The sequence below is a fragment of the Mytilus trossulus genome, unplaced genomic scaffold (assembly GCF_036588685.1).
Source record: "Mytilus trossulus isolate FHL-02 unplaced genomic scaffold, PNRI_Mtr1.1.1.hap1 h1tg000406l__unscaffolded, whole genome shotgun sequence".
Classification (NCBI taxonomy): Eukaryota; Metazoa; Mollusca; class Bivalvia; order Mytilida; family Mytilidae; genus Mytilus; species Mytilus trossulus.
The window spans coordinates 50,910-76,929 of NW_026963350.1; the positions used below are offsets into that span (position 1 = coordinate 50,910).

General features: G+C 33.0%; 1 long non-coding RNA gene across 1 annotated transcript; it reads left to right on the forward strand.

Annotated features, from left to right (window-relative positions):
- The first annotated feature begins 11,270 nt into the window (after positions 1-11,270).
- Positions 11,271-24,454, forward strand: LOC134702169 (uncharacterized). The gene is made up of 5 exons (XR_010104354.1): positions 11,271-11,338; positions 14,555-14,833; positions 21,718-21,973; positions 22,218-22,241; positions 24,370-24,454. It is a non-coding gene; the product is annotated as an uncharacterized LOC134702169 (long non-coding RNA).
- The last annotated feature ends 1,566 nt before the right edge of the window (positions 24,455-26,020 follow it).

Consider the following 26,020-nt stretch of genomic DNA (forward strand, 5'->3'; position numbering starts at 1 on the left):
ATCTAACTTCAAGATATCTCATAAACTTTATAAGATATCTTATATAATAGTTCATTAGATATTTGATATAGTTTGAAAGATATCTTATAAAGTTTATAAGATATCTTATATAGTTCACGAGATATCTGAAATAATTTATGAGATGTCTTATACATGTAGTTTATAACATATCTCATATAATTTTCTTAATATGATATCCATTGAACTATATAAGATATCTCTTATACAAAACATATTTGTAAGATATTTCATATACTTTAAGAGATCTTAAATAAATCTTCAGAGCTCCAGATAAGAATTCACAAATTGGGTTTTTTACCCACCATTTTCTTATATAATTGGGTGATAAAGTTTTTTGATTGCATTATCAATTCCAATTCACCCCTCATGTTAATATCAAATTGGGTTTTTCACCAGCAAGCTCCTTATTGTATTGGGTTTTTCATCAACTCAATATTGAATATTTAGGCAATACCAACCCCAGATTTTGTTCCATCTTAAATATCTTTCTTTCTTTGTTTAGCTGTTTTATTTGGTTTAGGGTTAGGGTTATTTGCTAGCTGTTTTATTTGGTTTATTCACTGAGGAGCAATTGTAGGTTTAATTTTTGTTCCGTTTCAAACCTTCTGCCAGTTTTGTATTTTCTCATATATACTGTATAAAACGGATATGTGTATTCACAGGCACTCGTCTTATACCTTTATATAATAAATTCTGAGACCAGTGTAAAATGAAACAAAAAATAGTTTATAGTTGTCTTTTATTAGAACTTTTGGTTTCTGATGCTTTATCATGTCATAATTGATTTGGCCTCAAGTGTTTGGCCTTTCACTTTTTCCAACTGATTTCTTTTTGAGGAAACCCTGTTTTTATTAGCAATGTTCTCGTTAAGGAACGCACACTCGCCCGTGTGTTCGACGGCTTCCTAAAAACACTGGCTGAGTCTTGTTATCATCATAACTTTCCCTCAGCTTTTCAAAAGAAGCAGAAAACATGCTTCTATTCAATATTTTAACCGAACATTCACTTTCGTTTTAATTCAATGTATGTTATGATAAATCCCGAGCAATGCGAAAAAAATATGACTGCATGACACACGTTAATTGGATAGACGTCGAGAAGATCGAAATGTTTTCAAAAACATGTGTACCTATTGAGCAACGGCAAACTCTAACAGGGACCCATTTCAGCTACTTGATGCAGGGATCTATTTTTAGAACGAAAGGAAATTTCCAATTATAAATATTATAAAAAATAAAAATAGTTTACGCGACGACTGTAAACAGATAAGGGGAAACAACGCAAATGGTTGCCAATAAAAGGGTGGAGAACTCATGGTTTTGGAATATAATGGGTTTTCCTTTGAATTAATTGGGTTATTGAACCCTGCAATGGGCAATTGCATTGGGTTTTTTATTATTTGTATTGCGTGATCATACGCAGCTTATCTGGAGCTCTGAATCTTATATATTATATGAGATATCATATATCTTATGAGATAATTTGAAATTTGAATAAATAGCTAAAGGGCCTGCCATAGGTTTATGTTAGCTGGTACTTGTGGTATATATGTTTTTTGTAATAGGCCTCCTTTACCAAAGTTAGGCCTTTTTTTTTTAATTAGTTGGTTTACGGATCCGCCGACCCGATTTTGTTTAAAAGTGAAATAAAATTAAAATTTTGATTTCGTGTTGTTTTTTATTCCGCCGACCCGATTTTTCGAGTGCTGTGAATAAAAAAATCCGAGGCGTTCCAAAACGTTTTGTCTGTGTCAATAAAGCGTTTGTAGTGAACGGCGTATTTTGAAAAGCTTCGAAATGACGCAGACGAATTCAAAAACCCAACGAGGGAGGACCATGGAGTCTGACGGCTTCATCTACTTTCAGTTGAATATTAACTTTGATGGTCAACGTACTGAGAGCACTTTTATCAAATGCAAACCTAAGCAAACAATCGGCGATGCCATATTCGACAATATGGCTGATGAAAATGTTGCCATTGTCAAGGTACCTGTTGAAAATAAAACATTGATCTCAACTTTTTATTTCTTTGCCACCATTTCCACTTTTCAGCGAACGGGATTCATGCATAATTTAGATGCTAACAAATTTCTTGTCTGTACAAAATATGTGTTTTAGTCAAACTTTGGTACATTGCTATTTCTTCATCAGCATGATAGGATCATGAACACAGTTGATTATCAAACATTTCATAAATCAAAGAAATTTGTTTATGTCAAGTATATTGTCCTCAAAAGATTTTTGGGTCAAACATGCACATATATTCATACGTGAAGACCAGGTGCACCTTAAATGTGATGGTATTGTGTTCACCTGGAGAGTGAGAGATCTTGGGTTTGAACCTTGACCCGGTCAAATCAAAGACTTAAAAATTGGTATCTGCTGCTTCTTCGCCAAGCACGCTGCAATTGCAATTATTAAAGGAGTCAGAATAATGTGTTTGGGTAAGGTAACATATCTTTGGGGGAACTGTTACCTTGTGAGCTAGCACATTTAAATTCTGGCTCAGTGTGTCAGTTTAGCATTTCATTTCTCATTATCATATTCTCATCCTAATTATGCATCTGATTAGCCACTAGACATTAAACAACAATTGACCATCCATCCATCAAATGCAAAGCATATCAAGATAAGAGCTAAACTATTTCTCCTCCTCAACCCCTGTAATGTCATGAATGAACAGCATTTTTTTTATTTTTTTTCCTCCGACTCAAATTTTTCAGAACAGTTATACGTGAACAAAAAAAAAATCTAAGATTGCTATTTTATTTTTATTTTTTTTACCTCCTCCGACCCTAACCTTTGACACTAGTTGTCCGTAAACCAACTAATTAAAAAAAAAAGGCCTTAAGATGATAGTGCATCATATGCAATGATATTCATGTATTACAACTTCCCTGGTCTGAATCCAATAATTTCTTCAATCAGTGTACAGAAGAAATTAACTTAATATTCATTTTCTGTTTTTACAGGAAAATGATATTATTTCGTCTTATATTGGGCCACGGTTTTTTAATTTGTTGGTTTACTGATTTTCTCCATGAAAAAGTCGGGTCGGTCGGTCGGAAAAAAAAAAGAAAAAAAAGATCTTTCAAGACAGAAAACTGATATGCAAAATAAAAATATATTTCACATTTCTAATATATGTTTGTCATACTATTTTTTCATCGTTCTTAAATTTTAGTTTGATAATTATTATTGCTCAGCTGTAAACATCGCATGACATTGTCTAATAATTTCCCGTAAAAAGGGGGGGGGGGGGTTACACTGACAAAGACGAAATTAAATCGTCAATTCACAAACAAGAAACACAGATTCACGTCAGTTATTTGACTTAGCTTTTAATCAAAACTTGGTGAAAAATAATAAGCACGAAAACTAATAAAGAAAAAAAAAGTAAAAACGTCGTACGAAAATAAGTTTCAACACACGTGTCAAAAACGTAATAGACTCGTCCATTGGAAAAACGAGAATATCAGGTTAAATAATCTGTTGTCATGCATTCCCGTTTATTATCCAAATGGACGATATTTTTTTATTATCTATGAAACAAGAAAATATCAAATGATTTGTTAAAATTCAGTATTTTAACTTGATGTCTTGAACTTCCACCTGTCCACATTTGGACAAGTCTATTTATATGAGAACATGCATCTTACGGACTGGTGACAAATAAGGAAAACGAACTTATTGTGTAATTGGGTTTAAACACAGGTTTCGTTCCGCAAAATTATTTGCTCAAACAACCTTTCAAGGTCATTAATAATTGATTTGTCTATTTTTAGAAACGTAAACTGAAAGTTTCATTTTTCACAACAGAAAGTGTCATCACTTCTGTTAGTGATTAATGCATTTTATTTCATAAAAAAGGATATTTTAATTATTTTTCGGGGATAATGCATTTCTTAGGGTCGGCGAGAATAAAAAAAAGCCTGAAAATTCGATTTTATTTTTATTTTGGAAATCGGCAAAATCGGGTCGGCGGATCCGTAAACCAACAAATTAAAAAATCCTGGCCTTGTATGCATAAAAAATTCCCAATTGGGATAAAAATTCCCAATTTGATATTCAAGGGACCCATTTGTAAACACCTGGAATCATCCCTGCTGATATTATTTTGGATCTGTACCAAACTTCAGAGTTCGCGAAATCTTTTTTCCCCTGGTGGTCCTTGAAGAAAATTTGCTGGTCCTCACTATTAATCTATTGAAAAATACTAAAATTGTGTCAGTCCTATGCAAAATTTTGGTGGTGAAATCCTGAGGACTGACACTTTTCGCGAACTCTGAACTTGGACAGAAGCTTGTATATGATCAAAAGCTAGTATCTAGAAGGAAATTTAGTTTTCTTCCAGTTGACATTACATTTAGTCTGAAGTTAAAAGTTTTTAAACAGTATTAGATTCATAAACTATCCTCGATTTTTACCAAACTTGGACAGACATTTCTTACAATTTAAAGATAATATCAAGAGGAATATTTTATTGATTTATTTCCTCATTTTTGTTGAGCCTGCGATTAACAGAAAGAGTAGGCGAGACACTGGGTTCCGCGGAACCCTTACAAATTTTTATTATTTTTATTCAACAAATATAAATATTGATCAAATAGGTTTTAAGTATTTATTGTTTTAATATATATGTTCTTCAAGATAATACTACAGTTTAGTAATGCCAAAGGTGAACAATATAGTTCAATGGTGCCATATTTAGATGAAAAGTATTCAACTCTATGTATTTAACTGCACATTGCAGCATCACTCGTTTATGATGGCTGTATTCAATTGTTCCACCTGACCAAAAATTTGTAAAACATGCACCCAAAAGCACATACAATGTACTGGATGTGTTGAAGCTGCCATTGAAAAACAATAAATAATAATAAGAACAACAAATGATACATGTATGTGGTATCCATTTATGACACAAAATCAGTACATGCACAACAAAAAATCACACACGAGAAGCAAAGGAACAGTGCTTTTATTGTTGTTCTTAATCTCAAAGTCGCAGTGAAGCCTTCAACACAAAATGTTGTATAATAATGATATGTATGCAATATTGTATCATTGAATTGTTAATGAATACAAATTTTCAAGTTGTATATTAATCAGGGGTTCAAATTTACTTTAAGCAATGGAAGGTCCAGGACTCTTGACCAAAGATACTTGAAGGTGACTGGTCTTCCATTATTCTTAGAAAGGTCCAATTTTTATTTAAAATTCAATTTATAAAAACAAAATGCTTACCATAAAATGATAAGATAAAACCAGAGGATTCCAGTAAATAAGTTTTGAGCGGGAAATACAAATAAATGATTTTCAGTCGGAACGAATTAATAGGGTCAGCAGGTAAAGGGCAAACAAACAATATTTTAATTTAAGCCTGATGTAATATTTTGTTTTTGTGTCGAAATGGGAAACCATTTTATTCAATGTTTCAAACATAAGTGTGTTGAAGATTTCAGGTAAAGGAACTTTACCAATAATTTTGCCATCACTTCGGGACCTTCTCCGCCATCATCTTGTCTGCTGTCAAAGAATTAAAAATCTTCTCACCTGAAACTACTGGGCTAAATGTTATCAAAATTTACCTGAATGTTTCTAAGGGCATCTACATTGTAGTTTAAAAATTGTATCTGTTGATTTAATTCAATAACAAACATGGCTGATGATGCTAAAAATAGAACAGAGGGATAATTTACATTTTTTGGCTTATACATTTTTAATTTCAAAAACTAAAGCAGATAGAGCAAATCCTTGTATCTCCTGTAAAATTTTCAAAATTTTGACAACACGTTTCGGAGTTTTTGCCTCTGAAATGACAATTTTTAGTAAATTTTGAAAGTTTGTGGTTTATATATCTTAAAAACTAAAGCAGTTGAAGCAAATTTGACAATTTGGAGGTCTCGGTTTATCTTCTGTGGAATTTTTAGAAAAATTATTTATCATTTTTTCCAGTTATTGCCCCTGAAATGTCAATAATTTGTTGATTTCGTAGTTTTAAAATTTTAATAAGTAAAAAAAATCGAAATAAGTTCTACAAATCATCAACTTGGACTGAATAGTCAAATGCATATATGACCCCTTACAGGAATTGTATTTTATAAATGATGCAGTATCTATAGATAAAAAGAAATTGTTTCTTGAAAATGTATTTCGAGGTCATTAATGTCATACATGTACATGAAGGTTGTAAATCAATGACCTCATAAATATGTATGATATACACACAAAGCAAAATAACAAGGCTTTTATTGTTGTTCTTCATCTCAAGGTCAAAGTGAGGCCTTCAACACGGAATGGTGTATAATATATGTATTATCATACCCTACATATATTTCAAATAATTCTATTGGGTGAAATGTTATCACGTGAATAACTTTTCAGTTTGTTTATTTGCTTTTATTGTTGTTCTTCATCTAACGTAACGGTACCCAAATTGCAATGAGTACCCAAATGCATTGCACCTATTTAGCAAAAATAGCAGTGGAAATCTTACAAGATTTCCTAGAGACTAAACACGTTGTAATTTTATGATCCGATAGTATGCACGTCTTTCAACATAGGTAAATATATTTAGATATACACAAAACGTTTACAGTATTTATCAACAGATGAAATGTTTACTGACAAAGCAAAATGTACTGAAACGTCGCCATTCGACGTCATCAAAACGTCATCTTTTTAAAATTAGCAAATACAATATGTTTCAAGTATCCATTTCTTAAAAAAAGAAGAGTAAGCATGGACAAATATCCAAATGTTCAAAATATTTGAAAAAAATAAACAAAAGCTCTGTTATTCGACTTTTGACAATGCAAATTTAAGCATGGATGCAATTTGGGTACTCCTCATGCCAATCATTGATGGTTTGGAGGTTAGTTCAGACCAATTTTTCTATGATTCCATATAAATTGAAAATCAAATTGGTGTATATATATAATAAAGAAGGACACGGCTACAAAGTAAACACAAAATGGAAATGTTTGTCTTGATCATAAAAAAACGTAGTTGAAAAAACTGTCAAAATAGGTGCAATTTGGGTACCTTCACGTTACAGTCAAAGTGAGGCCTTCAACACGGAATGTTGTATAATATGTATTATTATACCTTACATATATTTTCAAATAATTCTATTGGGTGAAATGTTATCATGTGACATGGAATAATTCATTTAATTTTCATTCAATTGCAAGGAAGGACGAATAACCCTAAAAACTTACACCAGCGGGGAATAACCCTATTATTCATCACCGGTGAATAACCTTTTCAGTTTGTTTATTTGTACTTGAGTTATCTCCCATGAAAATGGCGTCACAGGGGTAAATAAACAAAATGACAGCGTTCACATTACACTGGAAGCCCATCGAGAGACGAGGAAATAAGACATTAGACATGAATATAGCTGAGGGTGCAAGAAGCCAATGATATCTCTTATAAACGGTCCTTTTCAGGGCCATCAATATTTTACAAAAAGATTCTACTTTTGTTGTAAATTCAAGTATTTTGAACACAAAAATGTATTTTCAAAAGTCAGTCTGTGTGTTAGGTTAAAAATGTAGACTTTACAGTGTAAGTGTTCAAAATGCCCTTCCACTGTCAGTTCGGTATAATAAAACAATTGTGTCCCGTTAAAAAGGTGAATATCCAAAATTGTCAACCCTTAAGTTAAAAGTTATTTCACTTCAGGCTGCGCCCTCAATGAAATAACCTTCTCGTGTTGACAATTTTGGATATTCACCTTTTCAACGGGCCATAATTGTATATTGTATCATTGAATTATTTATTAAGAAAATCAATTTGTCCGACCTCATCAATCACATGGCTGAATCCAGAATTGAAAATCTAGGATATCAATAATGTGACACTGGGCTTTTATCACACCTGATGAAGGGAGTAAGTTGGTGTGTTGTATGAATTAGAAAACAATAAAATATCATCAGTACTAGACCTACAAAATGCCTCTTAAGAAGATCTATAAATAGGCAAAACTAACCATTATAACTAATTGCAATAAAGGAAAAAGAAAAAAAGAAAAATGGCATATTTTTTACCAGGTGAGCGATTGAGGCTCACGAGAGGCTCTTGTTATTTGTTGATATATCTGACCATTGTATTCAGGTGTTGCTACACTACACATGCTCATTTTTTTACTTTTGTACACAATTATTTCACAAAAATAACTCCAATAATGCCATTAGACAGCCTTGCTAATAGCACAGTGACATGACACAAAAATAACTCCCATTAGACAGCCTTGTTAATAATACAGTGACATGACACAAAAATAACTCCCATTAGACAGCCTGGCTAATAATACAGTGACATGACACAAAAATAACTCCCATTAGACAGCCTGGCTAATAATACAGTGACATGACACAAAAATAACTCCCATTAGACAGTCTTGCTAATAATACAGTGACATGACACAAAAATAACTCCCATTAGACAGCCTGGTTAATAATACAGTGACATGACACAAAAATAACTCCCATTAGACAGCCTTGTTAATAATACAGTGACATGACACAAAAATAACTCCCATTAGACAGTCTTGCTAATAATACAGTGACATGACACAAAAATAACTCCCATTAGACAGCCTTGTTAATAATACAGTGACATGACACAAAAATAACTCCCATTAGACAGCCTTGCTAATAATACAGTGACATGACACAAAAATAACTCCCATTAGACAGCCTGGCTAATAATACAGTGAAGTGACACAAAAATAACTCCCATTAGACAGCCTGGCTAATAATACAGTGACATGACACAAAAATAACTCCCATTAGACACCCTTGCTAATAACACAGTGACGTGACACAAAAATAACTCCCATTAGACAGCCTGTCTAATAATACAGTGACGTGACACAAAAATAACTCCCATTAGACAGCCTTACTAATAACACTGTTACGTGACACACAAACAACTCCCATTAAACAGCCTAGCTAATAACACAGTGACATGACAGAAAAATAACTCCCATTAAAGAGCCTGGCTAATAATACAGTGACATGACACTTAAATAACTCCCATTAGACAGCCTGGTTTATGATACAGTGACGTGACACAAAAATAACTCCCATTAGACAGCCTTGTTAATAACAGTGACTTGACACAAAAAATAAGTCCCATTAGACAGCCTTGCTCATAATACAGTGACATGGCACAAAAATAATTCCCATTAGACATTTAGACAGCCTTGCTAATAATGCAGTGACATGACACAAAAATAACTCATATTAGACAGCCTTGCTAATAATACAGTGACATGACACAAAAATAACTCCCATTAGACAGCCTTGCTAATAACACAGTGAAGTGACACAAAAATAACTCCCATTAGACAGCCTTGCTAATAACACAGTGTAGTGACACAAAAATAACTCCCATTAGACAGCCTGGCTAATATTACAGTTACGTGACACAAAAATAACTCCTATTAGACAGCCTTGCTCATAACACAGTGAAGTGACACAAAAATAACTCCCATTTGACAACCTCACTAATAACACTGTTATGTGACACACAAATAACTCCCATTAGACAGCCTAGCTAATAACACAGTGACATGACACAAAAATAACTTCCATTAGAGAGTCTGGCTTATGATACAGTGACATGACACTGAAATAACTCCCATTAGACAGCCTGGTTTATGATACAGTGACGTGACACAAAAATAACTCCCATTAGACAGCCTGGTTTATGATACAGTGACATGACACAAAAATAACTCCCATTAGACAGCCTTGTTAATAATACAGTGACATGACACAAAAATAACTCCCATTAGACAGCCTGGCTAATAATACAGTGACATGACACAAAAATAACTCCCATTAGACAGCCTGGCTAATAATACAGTGACATGACACAAAAATAACTCCCATTAGACAGCCTGTCTAATAATACAGTGACGTGACACAAAAATAACTCCCATTAGACAGCCTGGCTAATAATACAGTGACATGACACAAAAATAACTCCCATTAGACACCCTTGCTAATAACACAGTGACGTGACACAAAAATAACTCCCATTAGACAGCCTGTCTAATAATACAGTGACGTGACACAAAAATAACTCCCATTAGACAGCCTTACTAATAACACTGTTACGTGACACACAAACAACTCCCATTAAACAGCCTAGCTAATAACACAGTGACATGACAGAAAAATAACTCCCATTAAAGAGCCTGGCTAATAATACAGTGACATGACACTTAAATAACTCCCATTAGACAGCCTGGTTTATGATACAGTGACGTGACACAAAAATAACTCCCATTAGACAGCCTTGTTAATAACAGTGACTTGACACAAAAAATAAGTCCCATTAGACAGCCTTGCTCATAATACAGTGACATGACACAAAAATAATTCCCATTAGACATTTAGACAGCCTTGCTAATAATGCAGTGACATGACACAAAAATAACTCATATTAGACAGCCTTGCTAATAATACAGTGACATGACACAAAAATAACTCCCATTAGACAGCCTTGCTAATAACACAGTGAAGTGACACAAAAATAACTCCCATTAGACAGCCTTGCTAATAACACAGTGTAGTGACACAAAAATAACTCCCATTAGACAGCCTGGCTAATATTACAGTTACGTGACACAAAAATAACTCCTATTAGACAGCCTTGCTCATAACACAGTGAAGTGACACAAAAATAACTCCCATTTGACAACCTCACTAATAACACTGTTATGTGACACACAAATAACTCCCATTAGACAGCCTAGCTAATAACACAGTGACATGACACAAAAATAACTTCCATTAGAGAGTCTGGCTTATGATACAGTGACATGACACTGAAATAACTCCCATTAGACAGCCTGGTTTATGATACAGTGACGTGACACAAAAATAACTCCCATTAGACAGCCTTGTTAATAACAGTGACCAGTGACTTGACACAACAAATAAGTCCCATTAGACGCCCTGGCTAATAATACATTGTACAGTAACATGACACAAAAATAACTCCCATTAGACAGCCTTGCTAATAACAGGCCTTCATGCTATGATGAATTTGTCCTAAAAACTCCTACACCGAGCTATGTATATGGTACTATATACAGAAGGTCATATCTCTTTCATTCATGACAAGTTACTTGTTACAACCTAAAAAAGTATATATATATATACATAATATATTCAGAAATGGTTTAATCGATATTCATCTGAAACTGTAATTGAGCTATTTTATATTTTCAGTTTAAAGATCTACTGTTCGTTTTTATTTGATTCAAGTCCAGTCAATTTAATACACGTTTCGTAAAGGTAAGTGAATATTATAGTCAAATTGTATTGAATCGTTATGTTATTTATTTTATGAAATGAAATTCAATTGACAATGTTAAAATGCTTAAAGGGGAGATAATAAAGAGCTAACAGGATTAACATTTTGCACTCATCTACTTTTGTTATTCATGTATATATGGGAATCAAAAAAAGATGTGACATAATTACATGATTACTAAACTAACATGTCTAACAAAACATTGCAATCATTACAATGTTAAAATGCTTAAAAGGGAGATAATAAAAAGCTAACAGGATTAACATTTTGCACTCATCTACTTTTGTTATTCATGTATATATGGGAATCAAAAAAATATGTGACATAATTACATGATTACTAAACTAACATGTCTAACAAAATATTGCAACCATTACAATGTAAATTGCTTAAAAAAATAAGAGTTTTTGACTATGAAGTCAACTTGGGATATTTATGTCAATGAGACAGCAAACATTCAATGAAAGAGGTCAAAATTGTATTCAACCATTGACAAGCATTTTTAAATTATAGACCTATCAGTGGGTTTGTACTTACATTCATGTCAACACAAGTGCCACATGTGGAGAAGGATCTGCTTACCGTTCCGGAGCACCTGAGATCACCCCCATCTTTTGGTGGGGTTTGTGTTGCTCAGTCTTAAGGTCTTTATTTCTCTATTTCGAAGGGGACTTTAGGTTTGCACTCCGTCAGTCTGTCTGTCCATCCATCAGTCCAGCAAATCAGGTTTCCAGTTTTCATACGCCTTTCACAATTTTGACGGTCCATTGAGGGGGGGGGGGGGGGGGGTTTACATGTCGCACTGTATAGTTCTCAGGAACTATTTATGATTATTGCATAAAACTTCACACACTTGTTAGTTAAATTAATCTGAAGGTCTGTATACTTTTTCGTGATGATTCTTTATTTTATTTTTGAGTTATTGAATTTTTATTGAGCTTTTTGGTAAAAAACATATAAAACATATTGTGAGCAAATTTTTTTCTGTCTCTTATATAAACTTCCTATTGAGCAGGAATAAGGATGAGTCAGGATATACTTAGCATTCCTGAACAACCCCCTTGTTATTCCCCCCAAAAAATTTGATGTTTTTTTGACAAGACGACAGGCGTTTCATGAGCTCGTGGCGCAGCTGTTTATTAGTTCCCTACCGACGAAGTCGAAGGGGACTTTAGTTTTGCAGTCTGTCCATCTGTCAGTCCGGCAAATCAGTTTTCCAGACTTTTTTTCTTCATGCTTGAAGATATTGATTTGATATTTGGTGTATTGTTTTATCATGACAAGTTACAGGTCAAGATCGATTTTCACGATTTTAGCTTTTCTTCATGTTCAGGTAAAGCCCTTTCCCTAGAATTAAATTTTTGATGAAATACTTATTAGTTACTAAATTTCTGTTCAAAGGGAAATAACTCATTTTTTAAAAGACATTGTATTAAGATAAATGACGTTTTGTATTTTTCCTTTTCTTTAGTAAATTTATTGAAGAATTAAGTGGTAGGTTTTTGTCTCGCTTGACAGAGTCAAATTATTATTTGTCCCCCGCCCCTTCAGTTATGGTCTATTGACTTTTAAACTTTTGCTTTGTTTTCATGTATTAGTTTGTGATTAGGTCAGTTTATGGGGAACCACTAGTGGTAAGTTATTGATAATTGGTATGCAGTTGTTTAAGCATTAGCATATCTCATTTCCATGGAGATTATTTGGCCCTGCCCCCTCAGTAATGGTCTATAAAAAAAACTCTATATATATATAGATTGACTTTGAAATTTTTGCTTAATTTTCATGTATTAGTTTGTGAATAGATCAATTTATGGGGAACAACTAGTGGTAGGTCAATGATATTAGGTATGCAGTTGTATTAGCATTGGCACATCTCATTACCATAGAGATTATTTGAACCCGCCCCCTCAGTTATGGATTATTGACTTTGAAATTTTGCCTAGTTTTCATGTATTAGTTTGTGTTTAGGTTTGTTTAAAGAGAACTACTTATGATAAGTCAATGGTATTTGGTATGCAGTTTGGTATTAGCATTGGCACATCTCATTTCAATGGAGATTGTTTAGCCATGTACCTTCAGTCATGGTTCATTGACTTTGAATATTTGCAAAACTTACATGTTAAAGTGTTGCTATTTGAATTTCAACATTTGCATTATCGAAATTACAACAAAGCGAAACATATCTCTGTGATAACAGTTTATTTTGTTATTTTATGTAGTTTACACCATGATAAGTTCAAGATCAAAGTAAGAATTTCGTTCCATTACAATGAATGTTTTAACCGGTAGGGGACTATGTATTGCCATGCTTGTTTTCTTTGTGCCCGATGATATTGATTTATTATTTGGTTTATAGTTTTATCATGACAAGTTACAGATCAAGTTCAAATTTTGTTCCGGTCTGATGATTTTGTGCAGAGTTATGGTCCTTGGACTTGGAAAATTCACGCAAATAATCACTTTTCCTCACTTTCTTTCATCATGCTTGAAGATATTGATTTGATATTTGGTATATAGTTTTATCATGACAAGTTACAGATCAAGCTCAAATTTTGTTCCAGTCTGATGATTTTGTGCAGAGTTATGGTCCTTGGACTTTGAAATTTTACTTAAATAATCAGTTTTCCACACTTTTTGTCGTCATGCTTGAAGATATTGACTTGATATTTGTTATATAGTTTACACCATGACAAGTTACAGATCAAGTTAACATTTTGTTCCAGTACAATGATTTTTTAAACGGTAGGGCACTATGTATGCCATGCAATAATGTGAGAATGCTTGTTTATTTTGTGTTTAAGTTTTGTGTACTGTTGTTTTTTAGTGTTTTCTTTTTTATGCCCCACCTACGATAGTAGAGGGGCATTATGTTTTCTGGTCTGTGCGTCCGTTCTTCCGTCCGTTCGTCCGTCCGTCCGTCTGTCTGTCTGTCTGTTCGTCTGTCTGTCCCGCTTCAGGTTAAAGTTTTTGGTCAAGGTAGTTTTTGATGAAGTTGAAGTCCAATTGACTTCAAACTTGGTACACATGTTCCCTATGATATGATCTTTGTAATTTTAATGCCAAATTAGAGATTTTACCCGAATTTCACGGTCCACTGAACATAGAAAATGATAGTGCGAGTGGGGCATTCCTGTACTGAGGACACATTCTTGTTAGCCTTGTTTTTAGTTTGAACATCTATTATTTGTATTCTTTAGATCCTTGTCCAGTCAAAGTGTTCCTTGTCCAGTCAATGTGATTCTTGTCCAGGCAAAGTGATCCTTGTCCAGTCAATGTGATCCTTGTCCAGTCAATGTGATCCTTGTCCAGTCAACGTGATCCTTGTCCAGTCAATGTGATCCTTGTCTAGTCAATGTGATACTTGTCCATGCAGTCAATGTGATCCTTGTCCAGTCAATGTGATCCTTTGTCCATGCAGTCAATGTGATCCTTGCCCATGCAGTCAATGTGATCCTTGTCCAGTCAAGTTATTATAGGTAAGTGTACATTATATGTGAACTATATAGGATCATATTACTAAGTGAGATATATGTCAATGAGACAGCAATCCAACAAAGCAAGTATGGTGATGTATACAGGTCAATATATAGTCAACAAATAAAAAATAACCTCATATGACAAGGTCAACATTTTAATGAAGCGGGCCATAAAATTTAGGAATTATATTTATGGCAATGATATTATTCAGGCTCATTTTAATTTTCTGATGAGGTGAACACAAAGAAAATATTTGTGGAAAACTTTGCTATGTATTCTAACCAAATGAAAATCGTAAAAATTTGCATTTGTGTTTCACCTATCAGAAAATGAAAACGACCCTCACAAAAATCATGGCCAGATAAACAAAAAAATTCAGACTATTCCCACATCTTAAAAGGTATTTATTTTATAAAAATCGCTCATAAAGTAATTTTTGTTGTTGACAAATATCGATTTTAGATGAAATGATAGGACATGTTTTTATTGGGAACTCACTTTTGTCCACTATCTGTACCTTTCTTGTAATTTTATTTAATTGAAACAGGAAGATAACCCAAAAACATTGATATGTTTATAGGAAACAGGGAGATAGCCCACAAACAATATGTTTATACAGGGAGATAACACACAAACGTTGATATGTTTATACAGGGAGATAACCCACAAACATTGTTATGTTTATAAGAAACAGGAGATAACACTCAAACATTGATATGTTTAGGGAGATAACACACAAACATTGATATGTTTAAACAGGGAGATAACACACAAACATTGATATGTTTATACAGGGAGATAACCCACAAACATTGATATGTTTATAAGAAACAGGAGATAACACTCAAACATTGATATGTTTATAAGAAACAGGGAGATAACCCACAAACATTGATATGTTTTTAAGAAACAGGGAGATAACCCACAAACATTGATATGTTTATACAGGGAGATAACCCACAAACATTGATATGTTTATACAGGGAGATAACCCACAAACAATATGTTTATACAGGGAGATAACACACAAACATTGATATGTTTATAACAATCAGGGAGATAACACACAAACATTGATATGTTTATAAGGAACATTCTTAATAGTTAATTATAAAAAGAAGTACCAATGAAGTATTTTTAAATGATATATATATTTTACATATATCAGGCTTGAACAAGTAAATATGATTTATAGTTATTTTTCCCAGATACTTTAGATGACGACACGACCTTACTTATAAAATAGGCTGACCTCAGAGGTACATTCAGCAGTATTTATCTAATTAGTATGTATCGTATAATATATGTTTTTTTATAAGATTACAAAAAAAAATCAATTCATTAAAACCGCCTCGTTAATCTTTCAGGGTGTTGTGGTATTGTGTTCACCTTTAGTGTGGGAGATGGTGGGTTTAAATAATACAGACTGTAATAAAATTGAGAATGGAAATGGGGAATGTGTCAAAGAGACAACAACCCGACCAAAATAAAAAAAAAACCCACAACAGCAGAAGGTCACCAACAGGTCTTCAATGTAGCGAGAAATTCCCGCACCCAGAGGCGTCCTTCAGCTGGCCCCTAAACAAATATATACTAGTTCAGTGATAATGAACGCCATACTAATTTCCAAATTGTACACAAGAAACTAAAAATTAAATAATACAAGACTAACAAAAGCCAGAGGCTCCTGACTTGGGACAGGCGCAAAAATGCGGCGGGGTTAAACATGTTTGTGAGATCTCAACCCTCCCCCTATACCTCTAACCAGTGTAGAAAAGTAAAAGCATAACACTACACACATTAAAATTCAGTTCAAGAGAAGTCCGAGTCTGATGTCAGAAGATGTAACCAAAGAAAATAAACAAAATGACAATAATACATAAATAACAACAGACTACTAGCAGTTAACTGACATGCCAGCTCCAGACTTCAATTAAACTGACTGAAAGATTATGATTTCATCATATGAACATCAGGCACAATCCTTCCCGTAAGGGGTTTAGTATCATACCATCATAACATATATGAGAAGAACATAACCCGTGTCATGCCAACAACTGTTTTTAGAATAAATGTGTTTAGTTCCGACACAAAGACCTTATCAGTGACTCAATATTAACGCCAAAATATGCAATCTTTAATGACTTGACAACAGTATCGTAATTATATCCCTTCTTAATAAGTCTATTCAAAGGTTTTGTAAGTTTATGAGGTGAATACTGACACCTTTGTGCTTTATAAAGAATATTTCCATAAAAAATTGGATGTGAAATACCTGAACATATAAAAAGTCTGCATGTTGAGCTATATTTACAAAAGATGTCTTTATACCGATGATAAAATTTAGTAAATATTTTGACTAGTTTGTGATATCGAAAACCCTGGTGTAATAATTTTTCAGTAATACATAAATTTCTCTCGTTAAAATCTAAAACATTGTTACATACACGAGCGAATCGTACAAGTTGAGATATATAAACACCGTAAGATGGTGACAAGGGAACGTCACCATCTAAAAACGGATAATTAACGATAGGAAATGAAAAATCATCCCTTTTATCATAAATTTTAGTATTCAGCTTTCCGTTAGTGATATAGATATCAAGATCGAGGAAAGGGCAGTGGTCATTGTTAGTATTAGCTTTATTTAAAGTAAGTTCACCAGGATAAATTTCATTAATATACATACTGAAGTCGTCATTATTTAGAGCCAAAATATCATCCAAATATCTAAAAGTATTAATAAATTTGTTTATCAGATGTTGTTTTGATGGGTCTTTGCTTATTTTTGTCATAAATTGTAACTCGTAACAATACAAAAAGAGGTCCGCAATAAGTGTTGCACAGTAAGTCCCCATTGGAATTCCGATAATCTGACGATATACGGAATCCCCAAAGCGAACAAAAATGTTATCTAGTAAAAATTCAAGGGCATATATAGTATCAAAGCATGTCCAATTAACATAGTTTTTTTGTTTATTGCTACTAAAAAATGACCTAAAAGAGTTTGAACATATATATTCACATTCTGATTTTTTGAATGCCCATTTAATTAGGTGTGTGAATTTTTTCTTAATGAGAATGTGAGGCAATGTGGTATACAGGGTAGAAAAATCAAAACTTTGAACAGATTCAAAATCACCAATATAAGCATGCAATTTATCAAGTACTTCCAACGAGTTCTTGACACTCCAAAAGTAATTTATTCCACTATAATTTTCAATGATTTTCGAAGGCCTTATTTGAACAATTTATTATAAGGTTTTTAATTGTACCAAGTGTGCTGGTAAGAATAATAGACAATTTAGTAGTTGAACAATGGCTTGAAGACGAAATAAATCTATATTTGTAAGGGGTTTTGTGTAGCTTCGGAAGCCAATACATAGTTGGGACTTTCATTGTATTTGGCTCTGCTTGTAAAGCGGTGGCTAAAAGTTTATGTTTGTTACAGATTTCGTTTTCTGAAAATGGAGTCAGTTGGAATGTTGGTGAATTGGTGATTTCCTTTTTCAGAACCTCAATGTAAAATTTACGTCAAACAATAATAATATTATTAGCAGCTTTATCGGCCGGGACAAAAACAAATTCCTTGGCTAGTTCTTTTAGTTTATGTTTGATACGAGAAATAGGTTTATTGTGGTTATTGTTAATAGTAAAATGTTCTTTAAAATGTTGAATACGTATGTATATCAACTATCTTCATTACTGAATTAGAAAAAGAGTCCAAAGATTTTTTGTCAGCTTTTTCCCGTTTTATCCATTTCATACAGTAAGTATGGAGTGAGTCATGGATGATATTACGACACTCATTCCAATTAATAATTGACGGGGGACGATATTTAGGTCCTTTACTGAGAAATGATTTTAACTCGCGGTCTTGAACGATGTTAAGATCTCCTGTTATAACATGGGAAATGGGTCCATAAATATATTCGGAATTACTGCAATTACATGAAGTAGGTGTATTTTCACTGATATTAACATCTTTACACAATTGACTATAATTAAACACAAATTTCCGGGTAGATTTCTTGTAAATATAACAAATAAGAGGTAGCTCAGTATTGTCAAAATATCCAGGAATTTGTTCTTTAACAGAATGGTCGTTAAATATACCGGCAATATTTACAAAATCAAAGCCTTTATTGACATACTTAATTTTAATAAAATGTTTTTTTATGATCTTCAGGGCGATCAATTTTGGGAAATAATTTAGAATAACAATATGCCATAATAATTTGAACAATTTCATACTTAGGACTGCTATATGAAATTGTGTTGCAATCCTCCAAAATTTTATTTAACTTATTAACCGGTAACGAACAGAGTTTTGTTAACAGATAATGTCTGCTGTTGTTTTTTGAAATAGAAATTAGGTCCAAAATATTGGTATGATTGGCCCGAAATTTTCTTTGATTGCGATTTGTTCTACAACCGTGAGAACGGTTTTTACGAACAGTTTTAGAAACAATATCCAAAATGTTAACGGAATTGGTTCTAGATATATTACCAATTCCCATGATATTATCATTTAGACCGAGAGGGTAAACTGTCTGTAATTTTTTAATCCAATTTAATTCAATTATTTTCCGTGATCGTACAAACTTTGAATGCGATTCACCAGGCTGCTTATTTACTACTTCTAAAGGTTGAACTGCTAAATATTTAAAAGGATGGTTGTGCTTCTTAAGGTGTTGGTAAATGATACTTTTGAATTTATTAGGTCTTTTAAAACGATACAGATGTTCTTGAGTGCGTTTTGATAAATATCTTCCAGTTTCTGCTACGTACTGAATACCACATCCTGGTTTGTTTCATGTGAGTAAATAAATAATACTGTTTGTTTTTCAAGTAATATCAGTTTCAAAATTTAAAGAAAATGTGCGACAATTAAACGTGGACCTTACCGTATTGCTGGTGGAAAGACGGGGACATGTAAGTCATTTTTTGGCATGACACTTATCGATAGAAGGGTAACCACGATTTTTATTGTTAAAAATGTTAGCGATGGTAGTATTTTTAGATAACCGATTTTGAAGATTGAGACGTGTAGATACCCTTTGAACAAGCTTAGTATTTAGTATTTTTCCGTTTCTTAGCTTCATAATTGTGTAAGCAGTTTTCCTCTGCCGTACATCCACTTCCTGTTTACCAATAGTTTGAAATTATACAACACTTATTGTACAATGAAAATTTCTTTTTCTTGACTTCTATGGCAGGGAATGATTTTATATTTGATGAACAGCTTGATAATGTTGATTTGTAGTTTGTTAGCAGTTTTTATGCCCAACCTAGGGGTATAACCTTTTTTCGGTCTGTGCGTCCGTTCGTTCGATGTCCGTCTGTCCCACTTCTGGTTGAAGTTTTTGGTCAAGGTAGTTTTTTTTTTTGACGTCCAATCAACTTGACACTTAGTTTACATGTTCCCTATGATATGATCTTTCTAATTTTAATGCCAAATTAGAGTTTTGACTTCAATTTCACGGTCCGCTGCCCCCCCTTTAGGTCAGTCAGCGGGCCCCCCATAGGAAAAGTTCTGGATCTGCCACTGCGCTGAACATAGAAAATGTGTCTGTCCCACTTCAGGTTAAAGTTTTTGGTCAAGGTAGTTTTTGTCAAATTGATGAAGTTGAATTCAAATCAACTTGCAACTTAGTACACATGTTCCCTATGATATGATCTTTCTAATTTTAAGAGTTTTGACCCCAATTTCACGGTCCACTGAACATAGAAAATGCGGTTGTCCCACTTTAGGTTAAAGCTTTTGGTCAAGATAGTTTTTGATGAAGTTGAAGTCCAATCAACTTGAAACTTTGTACACATGTTCCCTATGATATGATCTTTCTAATTTTAAGAGTTTTGACCCTAATTTCACGGTCCACTGTAAATAGAAAATGATAGTGCTAGTGGGGCATCCATGTACTATGGACACCTTCTTGTAGTTTCTGATGTGCATTGTTCAAAGAAAATTTTCATGAAAATTTTCTTGGCTTTAATGATTTTAGGGAATGATCATTTATACCTCAGTGAATATGTTACTTCAATAGGCCAGTTCCGGGACACGGAAGTTAGTTGAATCTGTCATATGACTTCCATCACCACATAACTAAAATGTAGGCATTGTCACTTCCAACACATGTTGAGTGAACGGGTGAAAAAGTTTGATCGTATATTGCACAAAATATTTGGATAATTAAAATTTATTAAGTTGGTGACCCTCCCTTAAGTGGTATTGGAATTAAGATTACGTACTAACGGAACATAAATTATTTCTAAACTACCCTGCAGAATGACGATTCTGAAAGTGCTTAAAACTTTAATAAAGCAGGGATATAGGTGCGCCTTTTATCTGGTAAATGACGTCACAAAGGCGTGCGAAATTGATGATATTTTCCGGTGAAAGACATGATTCCAGAAATGTCCTATCAATTTCATGCAGCGACACAAGTCTATTTGTCTAGTTCAAAGTTACCTTAAGGAGGTGTGTTATGATTAACAATGATACAATTATTCCTAGACCATAGGACACAGTTACAAACAATTACAGGTCGTCCAATAATCTTCAACAATAAGCAAAACCCATTCCATATAGTCATCTATAAATAGCCTTGGTATGATATAATGTTAAACAATTTAAAAGAAAAAAATCAACAGCCAACTACAACAATGAAGGAAAAACAAGGAAGGTACACAGCTTCTAACTTCATCCACTACGTTATAGGTCCTGGCTGTGGACAGGCACATACAGAATAAAAAATCATTGAATTTAATGTGACTGGTCTGGTTGATCGTAGACAGTGTTTTGAGAAGCTGCAATATGATATTTAATATTGTTCTTTATCTGTGTCTTAATGCTGGTAAATAAAACTTTTGACATTTTTAGATCTGGGAAAGTGCAATAGATGATTTGGTGTTTGATGGAAAAAGTCACACCCTGCTTGTAGAATACATTTGTACCTCATTCAATAGATGTTCTGGTGTTTGATGGAAAAAGTCAAACCCTGCTTGTAGAATACATTTGTACCTCATTCAATAGATGTTCTGGTGTTTGATGGAAAGAGTCACACCCTGCTTGTAGAATACATTTGTACCTCATTTAGTCACACCCTGTTTGTAGAATACATTGGTACCTCATTCAGGTATGTGATGAGATTTTTAAGGTTTTGAGTTCAGTTCATTATTAAACTTTAAATAGTGCAGAAAAGTTGAGATAAATTACTGTTTCAATGCTATTATTTATTATTTGAATGAAATAAGAAGATGAAAATATTAGGTCAGTATTTTACCACTCATAGTGATCATGTTTCAATTGGCAATAACACAAATACCTCAATTAAAACTCAACAGTATATATTGACTATGATTATTCTTTTCTATTTTTAGGCTATAATGGAAAGTTGGAATAAGGTAAGATTTACTTAATAGTCTTCTTGTCATTTGTAGTTTTGTTCCCCATTAGTGTACAATTAGATACAAGTATGTGATAACTTGAGATAAAAACTAGTAGAATTCTAAGTGAACTACCAAACTACTTATTCCAAAAACAAAAAAATACAAAACTGGGACAAAGCAAGGTGCAAGGTGAAAAAAAGATTCTAAAAGTGAGTGGTGGGAGATAGTGTATTATTTTTGTAGTACCTTCAGAATCCTTGTTTATTTGTAACTCTAAGTAGGTCTGTAGAGTTATTTGAAAAAAATATTGGGACAATTTTTCTACATAAAAAAAATACAGAAGTTATCTCCCCTTGCCATTGTTAAGTTCATGTGAGTTGAATAAGACCAATCTATTTTATGGTATAAAGAGCTGACTGATGCAACACACTTTTTGTCTTGTTAGGTTACATTCTCATTGCTTTATTATATCCCACATCTACATTTATTCAGTCTACCTCTTTAAGTAAGTTAATAGAGAGATTTCTACTAGCTGATATGAAAAAGAATGAGAAAGTACCTAGGGGCAATTAAAGGACTAAGTGAATGGAACACAACTACATGTCTTTAAAAGGCAATTAAAGGACTTAGTGAATGAAAAACACAACTACATGTCTAAAAAAAGGACAAAAGTAGGGGCAACTAAAGGACTAAGTGTATTACTTGTCTTTAAAAGGACAAAGGTCAAAGTCCAGAAAATACTACAAGAAAGAAAAATCAAGGATATGCCAAATCTAGTCCATGATTCTATAAAAAAATTTTTTTTTTGAAGGTTAACAATTTTGTCGAGTCTGCGACTTAAGTCGCAGAAAGCTCGACATAGGGATAGTGATTCGATGGCGGCTAACGTCTTAAAAGCTTCATGTTTTAGAAGGTTGAAGACCTGGATGCTTCATATTTTGTTACAGATGCCTCATGTTATGAAGTTTCCGTCAGTCACATGTCCATATCTTTAACCTCATTTCCAATAAAAAAAATATTTTTTGTAATGTTAAATTATCTCTTATTATAAGTAATAGGATTACTATATTTGGTATGTGTGTACCTTGCAAGGTCTTCATGCCCGTTAGACAGTTTTCACTTGACCTCAACCTCATTTCATGAATCAGTGAACAAGGTTAAGTTTTGGTGGTCAAGTCCATATCTCAGATACTGTAAGCAATAGATCTAGTATATTCAGTGTATGGAAGGACTGTAAAGTGTATATGTCCAACTAGCAGGTGTCATCTGACCTTGAACTCATTTTCATGGTTCAGTGGTTACAGTAAGGTTTTGTGTGTTGGTCTGTTTTTCTTATACTGTATGCAATTGGTCTACCATATTTGGTGTATGGAATGATTGTAAGGTGTACATGTCTAGCTGGCAGGTGTCATCTGACCATGACCACATTTTCATGGTTCAGTGGTCAAAGTTCAGTTTTTGAGTTTTGGTCTTTTTATTTAAAACTTTATGCAATATGTCAACTATATTTGTTGTATGGAAATATTTTATGATGTATATGTCAATCCCACAGGTTTTATTTGACCTTGACCTCATTTTCACAGTTCATTGCTCAGTGTTAAGTTTTTGTGTTTTGGTCTGGTTTTCTTAAACTATAACCAATAGGTCAACTATATCTGTTGTTTGGAAGAATTGTTAGCTGTACATGCCTTGACCTCATTTTCAAGGTTCATTGGTCAATGTTTAGTTTTTCTTGGTTTATGTGACAGTTGTGATAAAGCTTTTTATTTAGGACTATCAACATAATATCAATGATAGTAAAGAAGGCGAGACATTTCAGTGTGTGCACTCTTGGTGTTTTTCTTGATAATATAAAATGCATAAATCCCAACAATTTTATGCTATTAAAAGAATTCCTCTCTGTCTGTTATTTGAAGGAAGGATACTACTGATTTATGTAGTCATTGCTAAACAGAAGAATACATAATTATTACCTAATTTAACAGTAAGGACATTCATTACAATATATTTTTATTATGGTTTACTTACAGAAACTTACTGCAGCTGCTGGAAATAGAGATACAGAAGCCTTAAAATTATGTCTACAGAATGGTGCAGACATTGATTATCAAGATTAAATGTAATTTATATGTTATACTTACAGAAACTTACTACAGCTGCTTGGAAGGGAGATATAGAAGCCTTAAAATTAAGCCTACAGAATGGTGCAGACATTGATTATCAAGGTGTAAGTAAAATAGTCACATTCAAAACTACCTTATTTTAATAATTCATAGAAAAGTCATTTGAAGATACAGCCTTTTATGGTACATGAACAAAAAAAAAGACACAAAACTACATGTTACTTAAAAATAAAGCACAGTGAAACAGTGAAAACTACAAGTAACTTCAAAATGTTGAATATTGTACATAAACCCACGACAACAATTTACTTTAGAACTATAATAACAGAAGTATAAAAAATAAAAAACAAGTTGCTTTAGAACATAACAGATTGTACATAAGCAGTATAAAACAAGCAAAGTTCTACAAATTACTTCAGAACAGAACAAATTGTACACCAGCAGTATAAAACACACAACTACAAGTTACTTCAGAACAGAACAAATTGTACATAAGCAGTAAAAAAACAAACAACTACAAGTTACTTCAGAACATGACAAATTGTACATTAGCAGCTGTAAAAAACACACAACTACAAGTTACTTCAGAACATAACATATTGTTTATAAGCAGTATAAAACACACAACTACAAGTTACTCCAGAACATAACAGATTGTACATTAGCAGTATAAAACACACAAATACAAGTTACTTCAGAACATAACAGATTGTATGCAAGCAGTATAAAACACCCAATCACAGGTTACTTCAGAACATAACAGATTGTACATCAGCAGTATAAATTACCCAATCACAGGTTACTTGAGAACATAACAGATTGTACATCAGCAGTATAAAATCAGAACATAACAGATTGTACACAATCAGCAGTATAAAACACACAGCTACAAGCTACTTGAGAACATAACAGATTGTATTTATTAACAGTATAAAACACACAACTACAAATTACTTCAGAACATAACAGATTGTACACCAGCAGTATAAAACACACAAGTTACTTCAGAACAGAACAAATTGTACATAAGAAATATAAAACACACAACTACAAATTACTTCAGAACATAACAGATTGTACACCAGCAGTATAAAACACACAAGTTAATTCAGAACAGAACAAATTGTACATAAGAAATATAAAACACACAACAAATTACTTCAGAACATAACAGATTGTACATTAGCAGTATAAAACACATGACTATAAGTTACTTCAGAACATAACAGATTGTACATTAGCAGAATAAAACACATACCTACATGTTACTTCAGATCACAACAGATTGTACATTAGCAGTATAAAACACACAACTACAAGTTACTTCAGAACACAATATGATAATATATCTGTATGGAAACTGATATTTATATCATTATACTGAATTTGATATTAAATCAAAATCTGATTTTAATTTAACAGTTTAAATGAGAGAAAAAAGTATGTAAAGGTATTTTTTTTCTCTCATTAATTGTTTTTGTTTGTTTTGAATTATAGTTGATAAAGTTCTTACTTTGAATATTTACAAGAACATTTTTTACACCAAGGTTTTACAGCGGGTGTAAAACAAATATCACACATGTATGTTATTGTTTCACTTTGACCACATTCCTTAATATATACAAAATTATGTTGTTAATTAGACAGGTTGAATGGACAACAAATATTTGA